Below are 18,496 nucleotides of genomic sequence, written 5' to 3' on the forward strand. Positions count from 1 at the left end.
CTGCGCATGGGCCACGAAGTTTCAATCACACTGTACCTGCGCGCCCGCACGTGGTATTTTGTGGAAGAGCCACACTCAAAGGGCCAAAGAGCCGCATGTGGCTCGCGAGCCGCGGTTTGCCGACCACTGAGTTAGGATGCTGTTTGCAGTACCTTGAACTAGGTCCATGACAGTGGAAATAGAGAAGGGTAGAAAGATTAAAAAGATATCTTGGAGCCCTGGCCCGTGTGGCTCAGTTGGTTGAGCATCATCTTGTGTACCAAAGGGTCGCTGGTTCAATTCCCAATGGGGGCATATGCCTGGGTTTTGGGTGATCCCTGGGGGTGGTGGAGGGGGGCTTCGATGTGGGGGGCTACTGATTGATGTTTCTCTCTCCCTCTAAAATAAATTAAAAACATTAACATTTTTCAAAATGTTTTGGAGGAAAAATGAACAGGACTTGGAAATGGATTGGTTAGGGAGAGGGAGACGTCTTTGCTTTTCAGTATTTGTTTCGAGCAACTATGAATAGGTGGTGCTATTTACTGGGGAGAAGAATGGAAGAGAAATTTGAGGTGGGAAAAATCATGTTTTGTTTTGAACATAGTAAATTTGAGATGCATATTAGTTATGAAGTCAGTATGTTGAGGAGGCAGTTGGCTGTACAGGTTTGGAACTCACAGAAGAGAGAGCCTAGAGCTGGAGATAAAAATTTGGGAGGCCCTGGTGAGCATCTGCCAGGGACCCGAGTTTTTAGGGTTCAATTCCTGGTCTAGGGCAAGGGTTCCAGGTTCAATCCCCACCACCCAGGGTGGTGTGTGGGAGGCAACCAATCAATGTTGATGACTCTCTCTGTCTTCCCCCCTCCCTCCCTCCCATCTACTCTCTCTCTAGAAAATCAATGAAAAAATATCCCTGGGTGAAGAGTAACAAACAAAACAAGAAAATTGGGGCGAGTACTCAGTTATATAGGTGATATCAAAGTTTTGGGACTAAGTGAGATCACTTAGGGAGAACGAGTTAGCTCCTGCACTCCAATACTTTGAGGTCTGGTAGAAGGAGAAGATTGAACGTAACCATTGAGGTACTGAGGTACGAGAAAAAGCAGGACACTGGTGTTATGGAAGCCAAAAGAGATAAGTTTCTGGAAGATGGAGAATTGTTGTTGTTTTTTTATCTGTATTTCTAACATATTTGATAAGATGCTCAATTGGATTTGACATCATGGAGGTTATTGGTTTTGGCCTATCCAATAATCTAGAAGTGAAAGATGGAAACCAGATTGGAATAATTGAATGGGATGTGAGGACGTGAAGACAGTGAGTGTGAATTAGAAAGAAAGTGCCCCTTCTTCATGTAAAGACCCCTTATGTTCATGTACCCAAAACTAAATTTGATAGGTGAAAAATTGATGTCTTGTTTAATTTTTCTATTTCTTTTTTTTAATTAAATCTTTATTGTTCAGATTATTACATTTGTTCCTCTTTTTTCCCCCCATAACTCCCCTCCTCTCAGTTCCCTCATCCATAGGTGCACGATTTTTGTCCAGTCTCTTCCCGCATCTCCCACACCCCTTTTCCCCCCAAGAATAGTTAGTCCGTTCCCTTTCTATGTCCCTGATTCTATTATAATCACCAGTTCATTCTGTACATCAGGTTATTTATTCACTTGATTCTTAGATTCACTTGTTGATAGATGCATATTTGTTGTTCATAATTTGTATCTTTACCTTTTTCTTCTTCTTCCTCTTCTTAAAGGATACCTTTCAGCATTTCATATAATACTGGTTTGGTGGTGATGAACTCCTTTAGCTTTTCCTTATCTGTGAAGCTCTTTATCTGACCTTCAATTCTGAATGATAGCTTTGCTGGATAAAGTAATCTTGGTTGTAGGTTCTTGCTATTCATCACTTTGAATATTTCTTGCCACTCCCTTCTGGCCTGCAAAGTTTCTGTTGAGAAATCAGCTGACAGTCGTATGGGTATTCCCTTGTAGGTAACTGAGTTTCTTTCTCTTGCTGCTTTTAAGATTCTCTCTTTGTCTTTTGCTCTTGGCATTTTAATTATGATGTGTCTTGGTGTGGTCCTCTTTGGATTCCTTTTGTTTGGGGTTCTCTGCGCTTCCTGGACTTGTAAGTCTATTTCTTTCACCAGGTGGGGGAAGTTTTCTGTCATTATTTCTTCAAATAGGTTTTCAATATCTTGCTCTCTCTCATCTTCTGGTACCCCTATAATTCTGATGTTGGTACGTTTGAAGCTGTCCCAGAGGCTCCTTACACTATCTTCGTATTTTTGGGTTCTTTTTTCATTTTGCTTTTCCGGTTGGGTGTTTCTCGCTTCTTCGCATTTCGAATCTTTGACTTGATTCTTGCGCTCCTCTGGTCTGCTGTTGGGAGTCTGTATAATATTCTTTATTTCAGTCAGTGTATGCTTACTTTCTAGATGGTCCTTTATCACACCATCGAGGGTCTCATTAGATTTCCTGTACATCTCATCAAGTTTATCGACAGACTCTAGAAGCCTCTTGAGAGACCTCAAAAGTGTGGTTCTGAACTCAATATCCTCCCTTGATAGTTTTGTCCTGTTTCTTTGTCTCCGCATTTTTTACGCTTTCTTGGTACACCCCCTAGTGGTCTTTGTGCGCAGTCTTGTTGTAGTTAAGCCTTGATTGTTGTAGTTAATACTAGAGGGATTTGACCTCCAGGCCGACTGGCTGTGTTAATCAGCTGTGTCTGCAGTGGAAGAACTTGTGTCCTCTAGGGAGGTGCTAATCTAGCCTTTGCCTGAGGCTATCCGGCAAATGCCTCTGTGCAGGGCTTGGGCGGGGCGGGTCCCACGGGATCAACAGGGCGGAGGAGGGAGCAGTTATGGCTGCTCTCAGTCCGTCCCCAGGGGCTCTGCCTCTCTGTCCCAGCAACGGCTGCAAACCTCGGAGGGACCGTAGCCAGACAGTCCTGCTTCTCCCGTTTGAGTCTGGGTCCCTAGAGACTCGCTGGAGCTCAGAGTCTGAGGCTCCCTCCGGATTGAAACAGACAACCGCGCCCTCAGCCACCAGCCCGCGCCGCGCGCACTCCGCCCCTTAGTATTTTACTTCAGCACTGCGCCTCCTCTGATTCTCGGTTCCTCCTAGTTGTAGAACTTCCACTCAGCCAGCCTTCCTGTGGTTCTGGATGATGTCCGTTCCGTCTTTTAGTTGTATTTTTGAAGTGGTTGTTCGAGGCAGCAAACTCCGGCATTAACCTATGCCACCATCTTGGTTCTCAATTTTTCTATTTCTTGATTACTAATATGGTTGAAGATTTTTTCACATTTATTGACCATTTGTGAGTTTCTATTCCTGTCCTCTGTGCTGCTGCTGCTTCTTTAAAAAAAAATCATTTTCTAATTTATTGTTAAGAGTTCTTTAGGCAGTAATAATACGTAGCTGATAGAATGGAATCATATAATTGTCTTTTTGTGGCTGGCTTATTTCACTTAGTATAATATTCTCTATGTTCACCCAGGTTGTAGCATGTGTCATAATTTCCTTTTTAAGGCTGAATAACATTCCAGTGTATGTCTCTATCTATTTTGTTTATCCAAGTGTCAATGAACACTTGGGCTGCTTCATGTTTTGGCTATTGTGAATAATGCTGCTAAGAAGGTGGGTGTATAGATATCTGTAGTAGATATTTTTCAAGTCCCTGTTTTCAGTTCTTTTGGATATGTACACCCAGAAGAGTGATTACTGGGTTATATGGTAATTCTATTTTTAATTTTTTTGAGGAATTGCCACATTGTTGTTTTTTGTTAATCCTCACCCAAGGATATTTTTCCATTGATTTTTAGAGAGAGTGGGAGGGAGAGGGAGAGACAGAGAGAAACATCGATGTGAGAGAGGCATATTGATTGGTTGCCACCTGCATGCACCTGGACCAGGGCTGGGGAACCTGCAACCAAGGTACAAGCCCTTGACTGAAATCGAACCAGGGACTTTTCAGTCTGCGGGCCAATGCTCTATCTACTGACCCAAACCAGCTAGGGTGTCATGACACTTTTGTCTTATGTTTGCCTCTAAGAGTTTTATTGTTTTATGTCTTACATTAAAGTCTTAGGTCCTTTCAAAGTTAATTTTTGTCTATGGTGTTAGATAAGGGTCTGATTTCATTCTTAAAAAAATTTTTGTAATTGATTTTAAATTAAATTTTATATTTTAATGTGTTTTTATTGACTTGAGAGAGAAACATTGATATGACAAACATCTACTGGTTGCCTCCACACACATTCTGACCATGGTTCGAACCTGCAACCTGGGTATGTGCCCTGACTGGGAATTGAACTGGGGACCTTTCAGTGCACAGGATGACACTCAGCCAACTAAGCCACACTGGCCAGGGCTTAATTGATTGTCAGAGAGAGAAAGAGAGAGAGACAGTGAGAGAGAGAGACAGACATAGAAGCAGAGAAACGTCAATTTGTTACTCGACTTAGTTATGCATCATTCATTGGTTGATTCTTGTATGTGTCCTGGCTGAGGATCAAACCCGCAACCTTGGTGTATCGGGAAGATGCTCTAACCAACTGAGCTACTTGGCCATCAGCACCATTTGTTGAAAGGACAGCTCTTTCCCCCATTGAATGGCCTTGGCACCCTTGCCATAAGTCATTTGACCATATATTCAAAGGCTTTTTGGGGAGAAGGGGGTCCCGATATATGGTGACAGGAGAAGATTTGACTTTGGATGGTGTGCACATGGTGCAGTATACAGATCTTGTAACCTAGAAAACCCACACCTGAAACCTGTATGATCATGTTGACCAATGTCATCCCAATAAATATAATTTTTCAAAAAACGGCTTATTTCTGGTCTCTAGTCTATTCCATTGGTCTCTATATTTGTCTTTATGCCACTACCACACTCTTTTTGTTATTGTTGTTAATCCTTACCCCAGGATACTTTTTTCCATTGTTTTTTAGAGAGAGTAGAAAGGAGGGCAAGATACAGAGAGAAACATCAATGTGAGAGAGACACCCTGACCAACTGGGGTCTGGGATTGGGATCGAGCCTATAACTGAGGTATGTACCCTGGGGACCCTTCAGTCCGCAGGCCAAGGCTCTATCCACTTAACCAAACTGGCCAGGGCCCATATATCTTACTCTTGATTACTGTAGCTTTGTAGTAAGTTTTAAAATCAGGAAGTGCAAGTCCTCCAGTTTTGTCCTTTTTTATGATTGTTTGGATATTTTGGTGCCTTAAAATTCCAAATGTGAATTTTAGGATAGGTTTCTCTACTTATGCAAAAAGCGTCATTGGGATTTTGATAGGGATTGCATTGAATCTGTAAATGGCTTTGGGTAGTATTGACATTTATTTTTTATTTTAAAATTACAGTAGGTCCTCGGGTTACGTCGGAGATCGTTCCTACAGCGTGACTTAACGTGATTTTCGCCGTAAGTCGGAACCCACCTACATAAGCACCTACATCACTCACATACACAGCAGTAATGAAGTGAAACAGTAAAAAAAATTTAAAAGAAAGATAACAATTCCTGACCTTTACTTGTGGTAAATAAATAATAAAAAACATAAAGCACATATCTACATACGTTGAAATGACAGAACTTTTTTTTTTTTTTAATAAATAAACGGGAGATGGCGATGTAACCACAAAACGACGTACGTTGAATCCGATGTAACCCGAGGACTGTCTGTATATATATTTTTTATTTTTTTCAGAGAGGAAGGGAGAGGGAGAGAGAGAGAAACATCAATGATGAGAGAGAATCATGGATCGCCTGCCTCCTGCACGCCCCCTACTGGGATGGAGCCTGCAACCCAGGCATGTGCCCTTGACTGGAATCGAACCGGGACCCTTCAGGCCGCAGGCCGAAGCTCTATCCACTGAGCCAAACTGGCTAGGGCTAGTATTGACATTTTAACAATATTAAGTCTTCTAATCTATGAACATGGGATGTGTCTATTTATGTCTTTAATTTCTTTCACCAATATTTTATACTTTTCATTGTACAGTTTTTTCACCTCCTTGGTTAAGGTAATCCCTCAGTATTATTTCTGATACTATTGTAAATGAAATTGTTTTTATGGTTTCCTTTTCATAGTTCTTTTTTTTTTTCTTTTTTAAAGAGACTGTGAGGTTACGTGGTTCCCCAGGCATGACCAGCGTTGGGAGGTCAGCGTGGGTGGACGTGAGGACGAGGGGATGTGGGGACGTGAGGATGTGGGGACGAGGGGATGTGAGGACCCATAGTTCATTTTTTTAATATATATATATATATATTTTTTATTTCAGAGAGGAAGGGAGAGGGAGAGACAGAAACCTCAGTGATAAGAGGCAATCATTGATTGGCTGCCTCCTGAATGCCTCCTACTGGGGTGGAATTGAACCTGGGACCCTTCAGTCCACAGGCCCATGCTCTATCCATTGAGCCAAACTGGCTAGGGCCATAGTTCATTTTTTAAAAATATATTTTTATTCATTTCAGAGAGGAAGGGAGGAGAGAGAGCTAGAAACATCGATGATGAGAGAGACTCATTGATCGACTGCCTCTTGCAGCCCCATACTGGGATCAAGCCCGCAACCCGGACATGGAATTGAACCGGCGACCTTCAAGTTCATAGGTCGAAGCTCAACCACTGAGCCATGTCATCCAGGCTCATAGTTCATTTTTCATGTATAGAAATGCAACTGATTTTTTTTTTATTAGAGAGAGAAGGAAATATCAGTTTGTTGTTCCACTTATTTCTGTGTTCATTGGTTGATTCTTTTTTAAACAACTCCTTCTTTTACTTATTTTTTTTTGTTAATCCTCACCTGAGGATATTTTCCCATTGATTTTTTTTTTTTTTTTTTTTTAGAGACAGTGGAAGACAGAGGGAAAGATGGAGAGAGAGAGAAACATGGATGTGTGTGTGTATTGGTTGCCTCCCACACATGCCCCAACCCAGTCAGGGGATAGAACCTGCAACCAGGGTACGTGCCCTTGACCAGAATTGAACCCAGGACTCTTCAGTCCATGGTCTGGCGTTCTATCCACTGAGCCAGACTGGCTAGGGCATTGGTTGATTCATGTATGTACCCTGAACAGGGATCAAATCTTGACTTGTTGGGATGACGCCCTAACCAACTGAGCTACCCAGCCAGGGTGAAATGCAACTGCTATTTGTGTGTTGATTTTGTATTCTGCTACTTTGCTGAATTCATTTATTCTAACAGTTTTTGTGTATGTGATTTTTAGGGCTTTCTACATATTAAGATCATAATAAAATTTTTTCATATTCATTTAGTGGATGCACTATAATTTGCTATGGACTATTTCCAGTTTTTTTATTATCAAATACATAGAAAGAGGAGAACTAACATTTAAGCAGCCTACGTATGATGTACATTACCCTTCCTTGAGAGTATTTCCTTAGGATAGATTCTCAGAAATACCTGATCCTCCTCTCTTCTCATTTGACCACAGATTTTTATTTGAATCTTCATTGCCACCTCCTTAAATTGCCCTCCCATCTCCCTCGCGTCCTTTAATCCTGGTCCCCTTTCATTCTGTTTTGTATACTGCTACCAAATGAAGAGTAAGGTTGGTGTACTTTTCCCTCATAGAAAACAAGACTTAAGAAGCAGATTGTTTCTATATCATCGGTTCTGTGGGTGTTAGAAAAAACGGTTCTGTGGGTGTTAGAAAAAAAAGTTTTCAAAGGCTGGAGTACACTTCATGAATGATTTGAAATTTAATTTGATTCTTGAAGGATGAAGTAGCATTTTAGTAAGTGGAGAGAAGGCAGAGGTGAAATATTACCCATTAGAACAGTGGTTCTCAACCTTCCTAATGCCGTGACCCTTTAATACAGTTCTTCATGTTGTGGTGACCCCCAACCATAAAATTATTTTCGTTGCTACTTCATAACTGTAATTTTGCTACTGTTATGAATCGTAATGTAAATATCTGATATGCAGGATGATTTTCATTTTTACAAACTGAACATAATTAAAGCATAGTGATTAATCACAAAAACAATATGTAATTATATATATGTTTTTCGATGGTCTTAGGCGACCCCTGTGAAAGGGTCATTCGACCCCCAAAGGGGTCGCGACCCCCAGGTTGAGAACCGCTGCATTAGAAGGTAATTGTGAGATGTTCAGGCGTGTGAACTTTGATGACTACAGACAAGGAGAGGTAGAACTCATTCTCCTAGACAAGGATTGTTTATTCTGCTTATCTGGAGTGAGCTAGGGTTTTACATACATTGGCAATTTTTACCCCTTTTGTTTTAGAAAAAATAGTTTATTTGAGATTGTATTATACTCTTTTATTGATGTATAAATCACATGATGTAAAATTCACCATTTTTGTTTTGTTTTTTCGTTATTGATTAAGGTATTAACATATGTGTCCTTATCCTCCCATTGTCCCCCCCTTGTCCCCCCACTCATGCCCTCACCCCCCTGATGTCTGTGTCCATTGGTTAGGCTTATATGCATGCATACAAGTCCTTTGGTTGATCTCTCCCTCTTACCCCCACCCTCCCCTACCTTCCCTCTGAGGTTTGATGGTCTGTTTTTAAGTGCATAAAGTATATTCACAAGGTTGTGCAACCATTACTATTTAATTATGTAAGTTTTCCATCTCCCTAGAAAGAAATCTCCTATCTATTAGCAGTCAATCCCAGTTCCCCCTGGCAACTGTTTTCTGTGTCTATTGATTTGCCTGTTTGTGGACATTTCATATAAATAGAGTCATATAACATGTGACTTTTTGTATCTGCTTAATAATATTTCATTGTATGAGAGAAAGAGGGAGATATAGAGAGAGAGGTATCGATTGGTTGTCTCCCGCATGTGCTCTGACCAGGGCCAGGAATCAAACCCGTGACCCTTTGGTGAAGGTGCCAACATTCTAACCACTGAGACACACCGGCCAGGGCTAACCAGCCTTATTGAGGTACAATTTGCATATCACAAACTGCACATATATGAAATGTACAATTTAATAAGTTTGGACATCCTTATACACCTGTGAAACCATTCCCATAATCAAGATAGTGATCATATGCATTATCCCTAAAATTTTTCTTATACCCCTTGGTATCCTTCTCTCCCCCCTCCCTGTCGTTGCCCCTTCCCCTGGCAGCCACTGATCAGCTTTCTGTCACTATAGACCAGTTTGCATTTTATATAAATGGGATCATTGTGGAATATACTTTTTTTAGGCTGGCTTCTTTCACTCGGTATCATTCATGTTGCGTTTATCAGTTCATTCCTTTTTATTTACTAGAGGCCGGGTGCACAAGAATTGTGAACTGTGGGGGCGGTCCCTCAGCCCTCGGGGAATGTCCGACTAACGGCTTAGGCCCGCTCCCCGGACATCCTTAGCGCTGCCACGGAGGTAGGAGAGGCTCCTGCCACCACCGCTGCGCTTAACAGCCATGAGCCCGGCTCCTGCGTTGAGCATCTGCCCCCTTGGTGGTCAGTGTGCGTCATAGCGACCGGTTGTTCTGCCATTCGGTTGATTTGCATATTAGCCTTTCATTATTTAAGATAATAGTCTATTGTGTGGATATATCACAATTTGTTTATCCACTCACCTGTCAGTGGACATTTAGGTTGTGTCTAGTTTCTGACTAGCACAAATAAAGACAAGTTTTTGTATGGTCATATGCTTTTATTTCTCTTGGGTAAATACTTAGGAGCGGAATAGCTGAGTCATATGGCAGAGTATGTTTAACTGTTTAGGAAACTACCAAACTGTTTTCCAAAGTGATTGTCCCATTTTTTATTGTTCCACACTCTTAATTGTGTTCTTTTTAACATACAGAGAAGTAAGAAGAAAACAGAAAGAGACATAAAGATACCTATAATCAACCTCTCAGATTGTTCCTTTTGGCATTTTCCACCCCCAAATAACACATGTACATGATTAGAAAATTTAAACATTGTAGTCAGGAATAAAATGAAAAGCAAAACCACTACCCAGAGACAATGATTGTTAATTGTTTTTGATCTAGAAAAATACAAACATATACCAGCATCTCTTTGTCTCTTTTTCTTCTGGTTTATAACAGAAGCAATCAAAGTATAGACACTATTCTGCACCTTGGTTTTTTTCACTTTACAATTTATTTTAGAGGTATTTAAATAGTTTCATTATAGTCTTACAGTAGTACCATCAGTTTTGCTAGTGTAATTGTGATAATAGGGAATTGTTTGAGTATAATGTGAAGTTTGTCTGTAAGAAATACTAGGCAAATGTAGGAAACTACCCTGCCTAACTGAGCCATGGAAGGAATACACAAGCCACACACAGGCATGCACTTCAAATACCTTCCAGCAATCTGTTTATTGCTGTGTAATGAGTCATACCCATCCACATCTGGTGTTACAGATTTCTGTTGATTTCACATTACCCTCCTGCCACTTGACAGTAACTCACAAGCTGCAAACTTTCAATGCCCACTAACTACTACAGCAAACTTGAAGTCTTTTTCAAGGTAAAGTGCCATGTTTGTTTATGTACTAGAGGCCTGGTGCACGAAATTCCTGCATGGGTAGGGTCCCTAGGCCTGGCCGGCAGTCAGGGCCGATCAGAGCCTGCCTTTTTTCACTCCGCGCCGCCCCCTGGTGGTCAGCGCTGTCATAGTGGGTGATCAAACTCCCGGTTGGTTGAACTCCCGAGGGGACAATTTGCATATTAGACTTTTATTATATAGGATTTCTTAACCATTTAGCACACGTAAAATGGCTACCATTATAATTAGACTCCCTTTTTTATGTCATTGGTAAAAATTTTGAGTGTCATACTTTGAAACCTCATTTTTCCCATAAGCCTCGTGATTTTTATGATACAATTTTACACAGCATGGTACATTTTAAAAATGTGTCTGTCGCATTATAGAAGAACTGATTTATTCCATGGTATGAACATACATAATTTTTTTACTTTTTAAACTTTTAAAGTTTTGTTTCAAAAAATGGTGATATACATCATATATACTAAAGAGCACATAGATAAGGAAGTATGTTTTAAAGAATAGTGGTAAAGCAGTAAATGACTACTTAGCTCCCACCCAGCTTACAAAATAGTAAATTACTAATATTTTTGAATTTACTGTATGCCCCTCACTGAGCATTTTTACTTTTTTGAATATCTGAAATATTTCATGATAAAATTAAATTTAAAAGTATTAAAAGTCTGTACTTCCCCCTCAACTGGTCTTCCTAATGAATGTTGATTGCCCAGCTGATAGCCCTGCTAGTGCACAAATAGTGTGCACACACATACCGGGGGTAGGAAAATCTGTAAATAGATTTCTGTTTAAGATTAATGTGTATTGGGTTTATTATTGTTATTTTTTATAATCGCTTTGTTGAGATCTAATTCATATGCCATAAAGTTCACTCTGGTAAAGTGTAACATTTAGTTTTTTTGTTTGTTTTGTTTTAAATATATTTTTATTGATTTCAGAGAGGAAGGGAGAGGGAGAGAGAGAGAGAAACATCAATGATGACAGGGAATCATTGATTGACTGCCTCCCGCATGTCCCCCACTGGGGATCGAGCCCGCAACCTGGGTATGTGCCCTTGACCGGAATCAAACCTGGGACCCCTCAGTCCGCAGGCCGACGCTTCATCCACTGAGCCAAACCAGCTAGGGCAGTTTTTGTTTTTTTTTAAGTATATTCACAAAGTTGTGCAAACATCACTATATCTAATTCCAGAAATTTTTCATTAATAGGTAGATTTTTATGAGTAGATTTTTCAGATTAGGCAGTATTGATCTAAAGAAAAACTAATTTCCTAAGATATCAAAAAATGTTTTAGGCTTTAAGGTGCTGTTTCCTTTATAGAAAGAATCATAGCTCCAGATAGAAAGGCATAACACTATCCCCATAGGATTTATTGTCCATTTGAAAGCTCCAGTGAAAAGTCCCTATTTAGTGAAGTGTGCAAGATTTGGCTCAGTTTATATAGTCCCAATGACTATATAAATTGTGTCCAAGAGTTTGGCACAATCTTGATCTGGTCCTGTTCTTTTCTCTCCAACATAGATATGTAGACGAGTTTTGTTTCCTTTTTGCTTCTCTTGGAAAGAGAACTTTTATGGCTTCACAACTGATACAACAGGATTGTCATATGAGTCAGAACTATCATTTTATAGGATTCCAGTGATCTGTGCCTGAAAAGGGCTTCAAGTCACTGAAAGGTTATATGGCTCCCCTTTTGTAAACTTAAGAATTTACTTGAGCCTGGCATGGCTCAGTGGTTGAGCATTGAACTATGAACCAGAAGATCACAGCTTGATTCCCGGTCAGGGCACAAGATCTGGTTGTGGGCTCAGTCCCTGGTGTGTGGCAAGCAGGAGGCAGCCGATCAATGATTCTCTCTCTCATCATTGTGGTTTCTATCTGTCTCTCCCTCTCCCTTCCTCTCTGCAATCAATTAAATATATATGTATGTATGTATGTATGTATAGAAGAATTTACGCGAAATATCTCAAACTCTTATATATCCATTGTTCACTCTTCTAGAAAAATTATGTTGAAGTGATAGGGTAAAGGAAGAGTAAAATTTACCTCCCTAGCCGGTTTGGCTCAGTGGATAGAGCGTTGGCCTGCAGACTGAAGGGTTCTGGGTTTGATTCCGGTCAAGGACACACACCGCTGTAGGCACCCGGCCCTGGTTGGGGGCCTGCTAGAGGCAACCAATCGATGTGTCTTTCTCACATTGGTGTTTCTCTCTGTCTCTCCCTTTCCCTTCCACTCTCTCTAAAAATCAATGGAAAAAAATACCTTCGGGTGTGGATTTAAAAAACAAAAAAAATTACATAAGGCAAACTTTCCACTGATGAATAGAAGGAGGACATGGATAATTTAGAATAGCTGTTTCATTCTATATATTTTTTTTTATTGATTTTTTTACAGAGAGGAAGGGAGAGGGCTAGAGAGTTAGAAACATCGATGAGAGAGAAACATTGATCAGCTGCCTCCTGCACGCCCCCTACTGGGGATGTGCCCGCAACCAAGATACATGCCCTTGACCGGAATCGAACCTGGGACCTTTCAGTCTGCAGGCCGACGCTCTATCCATTGAGCCAAACCGGTCAGGGCAGCTGTTTCATTCTAAACTCTTTTTCATACTATTACTTTGTTAGATTATTAGAAATAGAGTACTGGCCTGAATGGATCCTTGGGGCTGACCTTATATAGAGCAACTTTTAGTCTTAAGCAGTTTTGTTTATAATAGAAAAGTAGGTGTTTTTACCTGGAAATAGATAATACTTAAATAATGAAACAATACTTTTTGAGCTCTTGTATAGCTTTTTCATTTTGCTCAGCTCTTTACATGCCGTATTGGGAATGGCCAACATCAGCTGAATGGCCCACATCAGTTTGACACTAATGATCAGCCTCTGTCAGCTTCCCACCATTCTGGCCCAGTGTAAAATTGTGATTATTTTTACTTAAAATACCTATTTTTTCCCAATTCTAGATGAGTTGAGGAAAGATTGATTGTGTTGGCCAACAGATGAGAGCGTATTCAAACAATTTTGTGTATAAGACCTGGCTTAGGATAATTAGGATAGAGTTTTTGTCAGTACCAACTGTAATGAAAATCAGAACAGAATCTTCTTTCTTTTATATTTCCCTTAATCTGAATCTTTCCTATTATAGGTTACTTCAGATAGCTTGTAGTGTGAAAAATAAGCATAATTTTTTGGGGAAAATTAGCTGTATATGTTAACTATATCAATGAGAGAGGACAGTTTTATGAGTAATCTTCAAATAGGAAAAAATTAAATTGACATTGAAATACATTTTGATTCTTTTCATTGGACTTCTTTATGCCTAATGATTTTTCTCAGTCTGATATTAAAATGGATGTACATTCTTAGCATACACATTGAACAGTATTTGGGAAGCTTAGATGGTGTTGGAGTAAAACCTGCTATTTTTTTTTTTCTTTTTAATCCTCATCTGAGGATATTTTTCCGTTGATTTTTAGGGAGAGTAGAAGAGAGAGGGAAGACAGACAGAAACACATCGATTGGTTGCCTCCTGCATGAGCCCCAACCAGGGTCCGGGCTAGGGAGGAGCCTGCAACCAAGGTACCAGTCCTTGACTGGAATTGAACCTGGGACCCTTTGGTCTGCAGGCCAACGCTCTATCTACTGAGCCAAACTGGCTAGGGCTGCTGCTATTTTTTTTTAAAATATATTTTTATTGATTTCAGAGAGGAAGAGAGAGGGAGAGAAAGCTAGAAACATCAGTGATGAGAGAGAATCACTGATCGGCTGCCTTCTGCATGATCGGGGATCAAGCCTGCAAATGCCAGGCAAATGCCCTGGCCAGGAATTGAACCGTGACCACCTGGTTCATAGGTCAATGCTCAACCACTGAGCCACACCAGCGAGGCCCTGCTGTTATTTTTAATTTGCAAAATTCAGGGGTTAGCAAAAGAAGGGTTACAGTTGTTCGTGTGTAAAATAATGCAATAATTAATAAATAAAAGAATAAGCTTTTATTCTTTTTATCACAACTGTAAACCTACTTTTGCCTACCCCTGTATGATTCATGATATGGATCATATGTATTTAGATTACTAACAGGCAGTTGCATTGTGTTCTTAAAGGTCCAACATTAAATGTGTGTAGTACACATTACCTTGCTTCTGGATCTACTTTATTGCTGCAGTAATACCTTCTAGTTATGGTGTATTACTCTCTTAATACCCTGCTGGAAAGGAATTGTAATCTGTATTCACAAATGAAAAAACAGGTCTGTCATTTTCCTCTGAGGATACCTTTAGACCACATCTCCATAGGTTTAGATATATTGTTGTTAACTTTTCAATAGTCTGTTCTTTTAATTTTCTCTTTGAGTCATGAATTATTTAGAATATCATATTTTCCATATCATAGTGAGTTTTTGTTAATAATTTCATATTTAATTTTATTAGGATCAGAGAATATAACATTTTCACATTTTGTAATTATTGAGGTTTTCTTCATATTCTGTTATATGATTTAATTTTAATGAAGTTTTATAAATATTTCAAATGGATTATTCCATGCTGCGTTCATAGTTGTATGTATCTGTTAAATCTGACTTCTTAATCACATCTGTATTACCTGTATTTTTATCTGTTGTTATCTTGGTCTTTTAAATTTCTGAGAGAGATGTGTTCAGATTCTATTATAATGGTGATTTTCTTAAATCCTCCTTATATTTCTGCTTTGTTTTGTATTTTGTATATTTTGACACTACGTTGTTTGGTGTATAGGTTATGATATATCTCTCAAATCTGGCTTCTTAATCACATCTGTATTACCTGTATTTTTATCTGTTGTTATCTTGGTCTTTTAAATTTCTGAGAGAGATGTGTTCAGATTCTATTATAATGGTGATTTTCTTAAATCCTCCTTATATTTCTGCTTTGTTTTGTATTTTGTATATTTTGACACTACGTTGTTTGGTGTATAGGTTATGATATATCTTTGTGATTGTGTCTTTTAATAGTAGCAGTCATTATTAAGTGTTTTCTTTGCCTTAAATTATTGTCTGTTATTAATCTTGCCAAGCATGCTATCTTTTTGTTTGCACATGCCTGTGTATAACTTTGCACATCTCTTTTGTTTTAATATGTTTGTGTTGATTTCAGAGAGGAAGGGGGAGAGAGAGGGAGAAGCATCAGTGATGAGCGAGAATCATTGATCTGCCTCTTGCACACCCCGTACTGGGGAATCAAGCCTGCAACCCAGACATGTACCCTGACCGGGAAATCAAATTGTGACCTCCTAGTTCATGGGTTGATGCTCAACCACTGCCAGACATTTTTGCACGTCTCTTTATTTTAAACAGTTAGCCATAGTGCTTTTGAAGTTGTAGCAATATAAACAAATAGATTTGTAAGTATAGTATTGTGGAAAGCATGATGAAAGCTAGTGTAAACTAGTAGTTATAGTCCCTGTGGATATTTATATTTTATCATGTATTTTAGTTAGCCATTAATTTATTCATCAAGTAGTTTATTGAGAGCTTACAGGAACTGTGTAGGGGAAAGATAGGGAGAGCTGTATTGGGAGGTATGATCTGGGGAGGCTTTCTCTGATAAGGTGGACATTTGAGTTGGGATCTGGTAAAACTAACCTAGGGGAAGAGCATTCCAGAGAGAAGGAACCTTAAGTCCAAAAACCCTAAGGAAAGATTGAGGTGTATTTGGGGAACAGAAAGAAAACCAGTATGTCTGAATGTTAATGATGAAGAATGGAGAGGAAGGCTGGACCCAATTCATGTAAGATCTTGTAGGTCATGTTAAAGAGAGTGATTTTATTCTAAGTGTTAGGAGAAGCAATTGAAGATTTCAAGCAGGGATGACATGATCAGATATATATTTTTATAGTCCTAAACTGAGGTATAGTGAAATACACAAACAGTTGAAATACACGGATTTTAAGTGTATGGTTGGATGAGTTTTCACGATTGCATATTACCCATGTAACCCACTCCATTATTAAGATATAAAATATTTCTATCACCCCAGAATGATCCTTATTCCTCTTCCCAATCAGTCTCCACTACCAGCACCCCACTACTATTCTCTTTTCATTCACCAAAGATAAATTTGTCTGCTTCAGAATTTCATATAAGTGGAATCATTTTATGCACTCTTTTATGTCTGGCTCTTTTACTTACCATAATGATTTTGAAATTCATTCCTATAGTTGCTTGGATAAGGAGTTCATTGGGTATACCACAGTTTGTTTGCCCATTCTGTTTTGGATTTTGTAGATATTTTTTAAATGTCTCTTTGGCTAATAGAGGAGAATGGTTGCAGATTCTCTCATTCAAATATTTGATAAAGAAACACTGGTTGTCATGTTAACAAAGGGGAAAATATTTTGAGGGAAGTGAAGACTATAGAAACAGGGCCAAAGAATTATAAAAACCATTATTAACATCTTAGAAACATTTGTCTATATGGAAGCAGATGGAAAATGATTGTTCTGCTCCTCCCCATTCCCCTTTTTAAATCAGATGGGCAGAGTTGTCTTGAATGAGAGCACAAAATCCAGTGGTTCTAATGAGATTCAAATGCCATAAAGATCATAGAATTTTAAATAAGTTTTTTTTCATTTCAGAGAGGAAGGGAGAGGGATAGAAACATCAATGATGAGAAAGAATCATTGATTAGCCCTAACCGGTTTGGCTCAGTGGATAGAGCGTCGGCCTGCAGACTGAAGGGTCCCAGGTTCGATTCCAGTCAAGGGCATGTACCTTGGTTGCTGGCACATCCCCAGCAGGGGTGTGCAGGAGGCAGTTGATTGATGTTTCTCTGTTTCTCTCTTGTTTCTAACTTTCTATTATTCTCCCTTCCTCTCTGTAAAAAAATCAATAAAATATTTTTAAAAAAAGAAAAAAAGAATCATTGATTAGCTGCCTCCTGTATGCCCCCTACTGGGGATCGAGCCTGCAACCCTGGCATTTACCCTGACTGGGAATCAAACCCTGACCTCCTGGCTCAACCACTGAGCAACACCAACCGGGCGATCATAGAATTTTATATTGAGAAGATACCTCACATAGTACATAGCAAATTTTTCAAGGACCTCCTTCCCCTAAGAATTGGCCACCTTGTAAGCTATGTCTGCAAGACAGGGTTCTAGGACTAAATTCTAGGGGTTCTAGGTTTTCTCTGACATGAGAACTAAAACTTTTTACTAAGAATATCTAGTGACTATGTATTACCTAATTTTTGTTTTTAATTATATAATTTTTTAAAAATTATTTTTCTCTTGGAGTTTATTTCAAAATATAGAATATTAAAAGGTTTTGGTCTTCAATCTTTTTTAAAAATCCAGACTAGTTTATGTTATTTGAATAGGTGTGATACAGGCTAGTTTTGCTTTTTTATATTATACATGGGAAAAATGTGTATTTTTTTAAGGGTAACTGGATAACATTTACTGTTTATAATGAGGCTGTTTCAATGAGATGAAAATTTTAAATTACAGGAATGAGTATTACATATATTTCTGTATTAGTATTTGACTCCATGATATGGAGAAAGTCCTTTCTCACAGACAAATTATAAACAGTAACATTTTTTTAACAGTTCACAGTAACATTTCAGTATTCTTTTTAATTTCATTTTATTTAAAACCTAAAAAGGATTAGTAGGACATTTTGTTTCAGAGTTGAATCTGAAAATATCTAACAACTGTTCACATTTCCTTTTCATAAATCTTGAAACCAGACAAGAAGAATCCAAAAATTCATATTGCCATGGTTTGTTACACATTCCATTCGCTTATTTATTACATCATGATGATAGCATGCTTCAGCATACGTGCCTAGCCTTAGCTAGCATATACTTGAATGCAGCATGTGTATACTTTAGTATTCTTGCTAGACTGAAGCAGACCTGACTTATTTAAACACTAGAGGCCCAGTGCACAAAAATTTGTGCACTGGGGGGGGGGGGTCCCTCAGCCCGGCCTGCGCCCATTTGCAGTCCA

General features: G+C 39.1%; 1 protein-coding gene across 1 annotated transcript in view; it reads left to right on the top strand.

The window, feature by feature from the left end:
* The first annotated feature begins 5,378 nt into the window (after positions 1-5,378).
* The window catches only part of YEATS2 (YEATS domain containing 2), an 87,935-nt gene continuing 74,817 nt past the window's right edge, over positions 5,379-18,496 (top strand). Inside the window, exon 1 of the mRNA XM_005872115.2 lies at positions 5,379-5,410. The gene's annotated coding sequence lies outside the window, so the exon portion shown is untranslated. The remainder of the gene's footprint in view (positions 5,411-18,496) is intronic.

The sequence above is a fragment of the Myotis brandtii genome, unplaced genomic scaffold (genome assembly GCF_000412655.1).
Source record: "Myotis brandtii unplaced genomic scaffold, ASM41265v1 scaffold368, whole genome shotgun sequence".
In the NCBI taxonomy this organism is placed as follows: domain Eukaryota; kingdom Metazoa; phylum Chordata; class Mammalia; order Chiroptera; family Vespertilionidae; genus Myotis; species Myotis brandtii.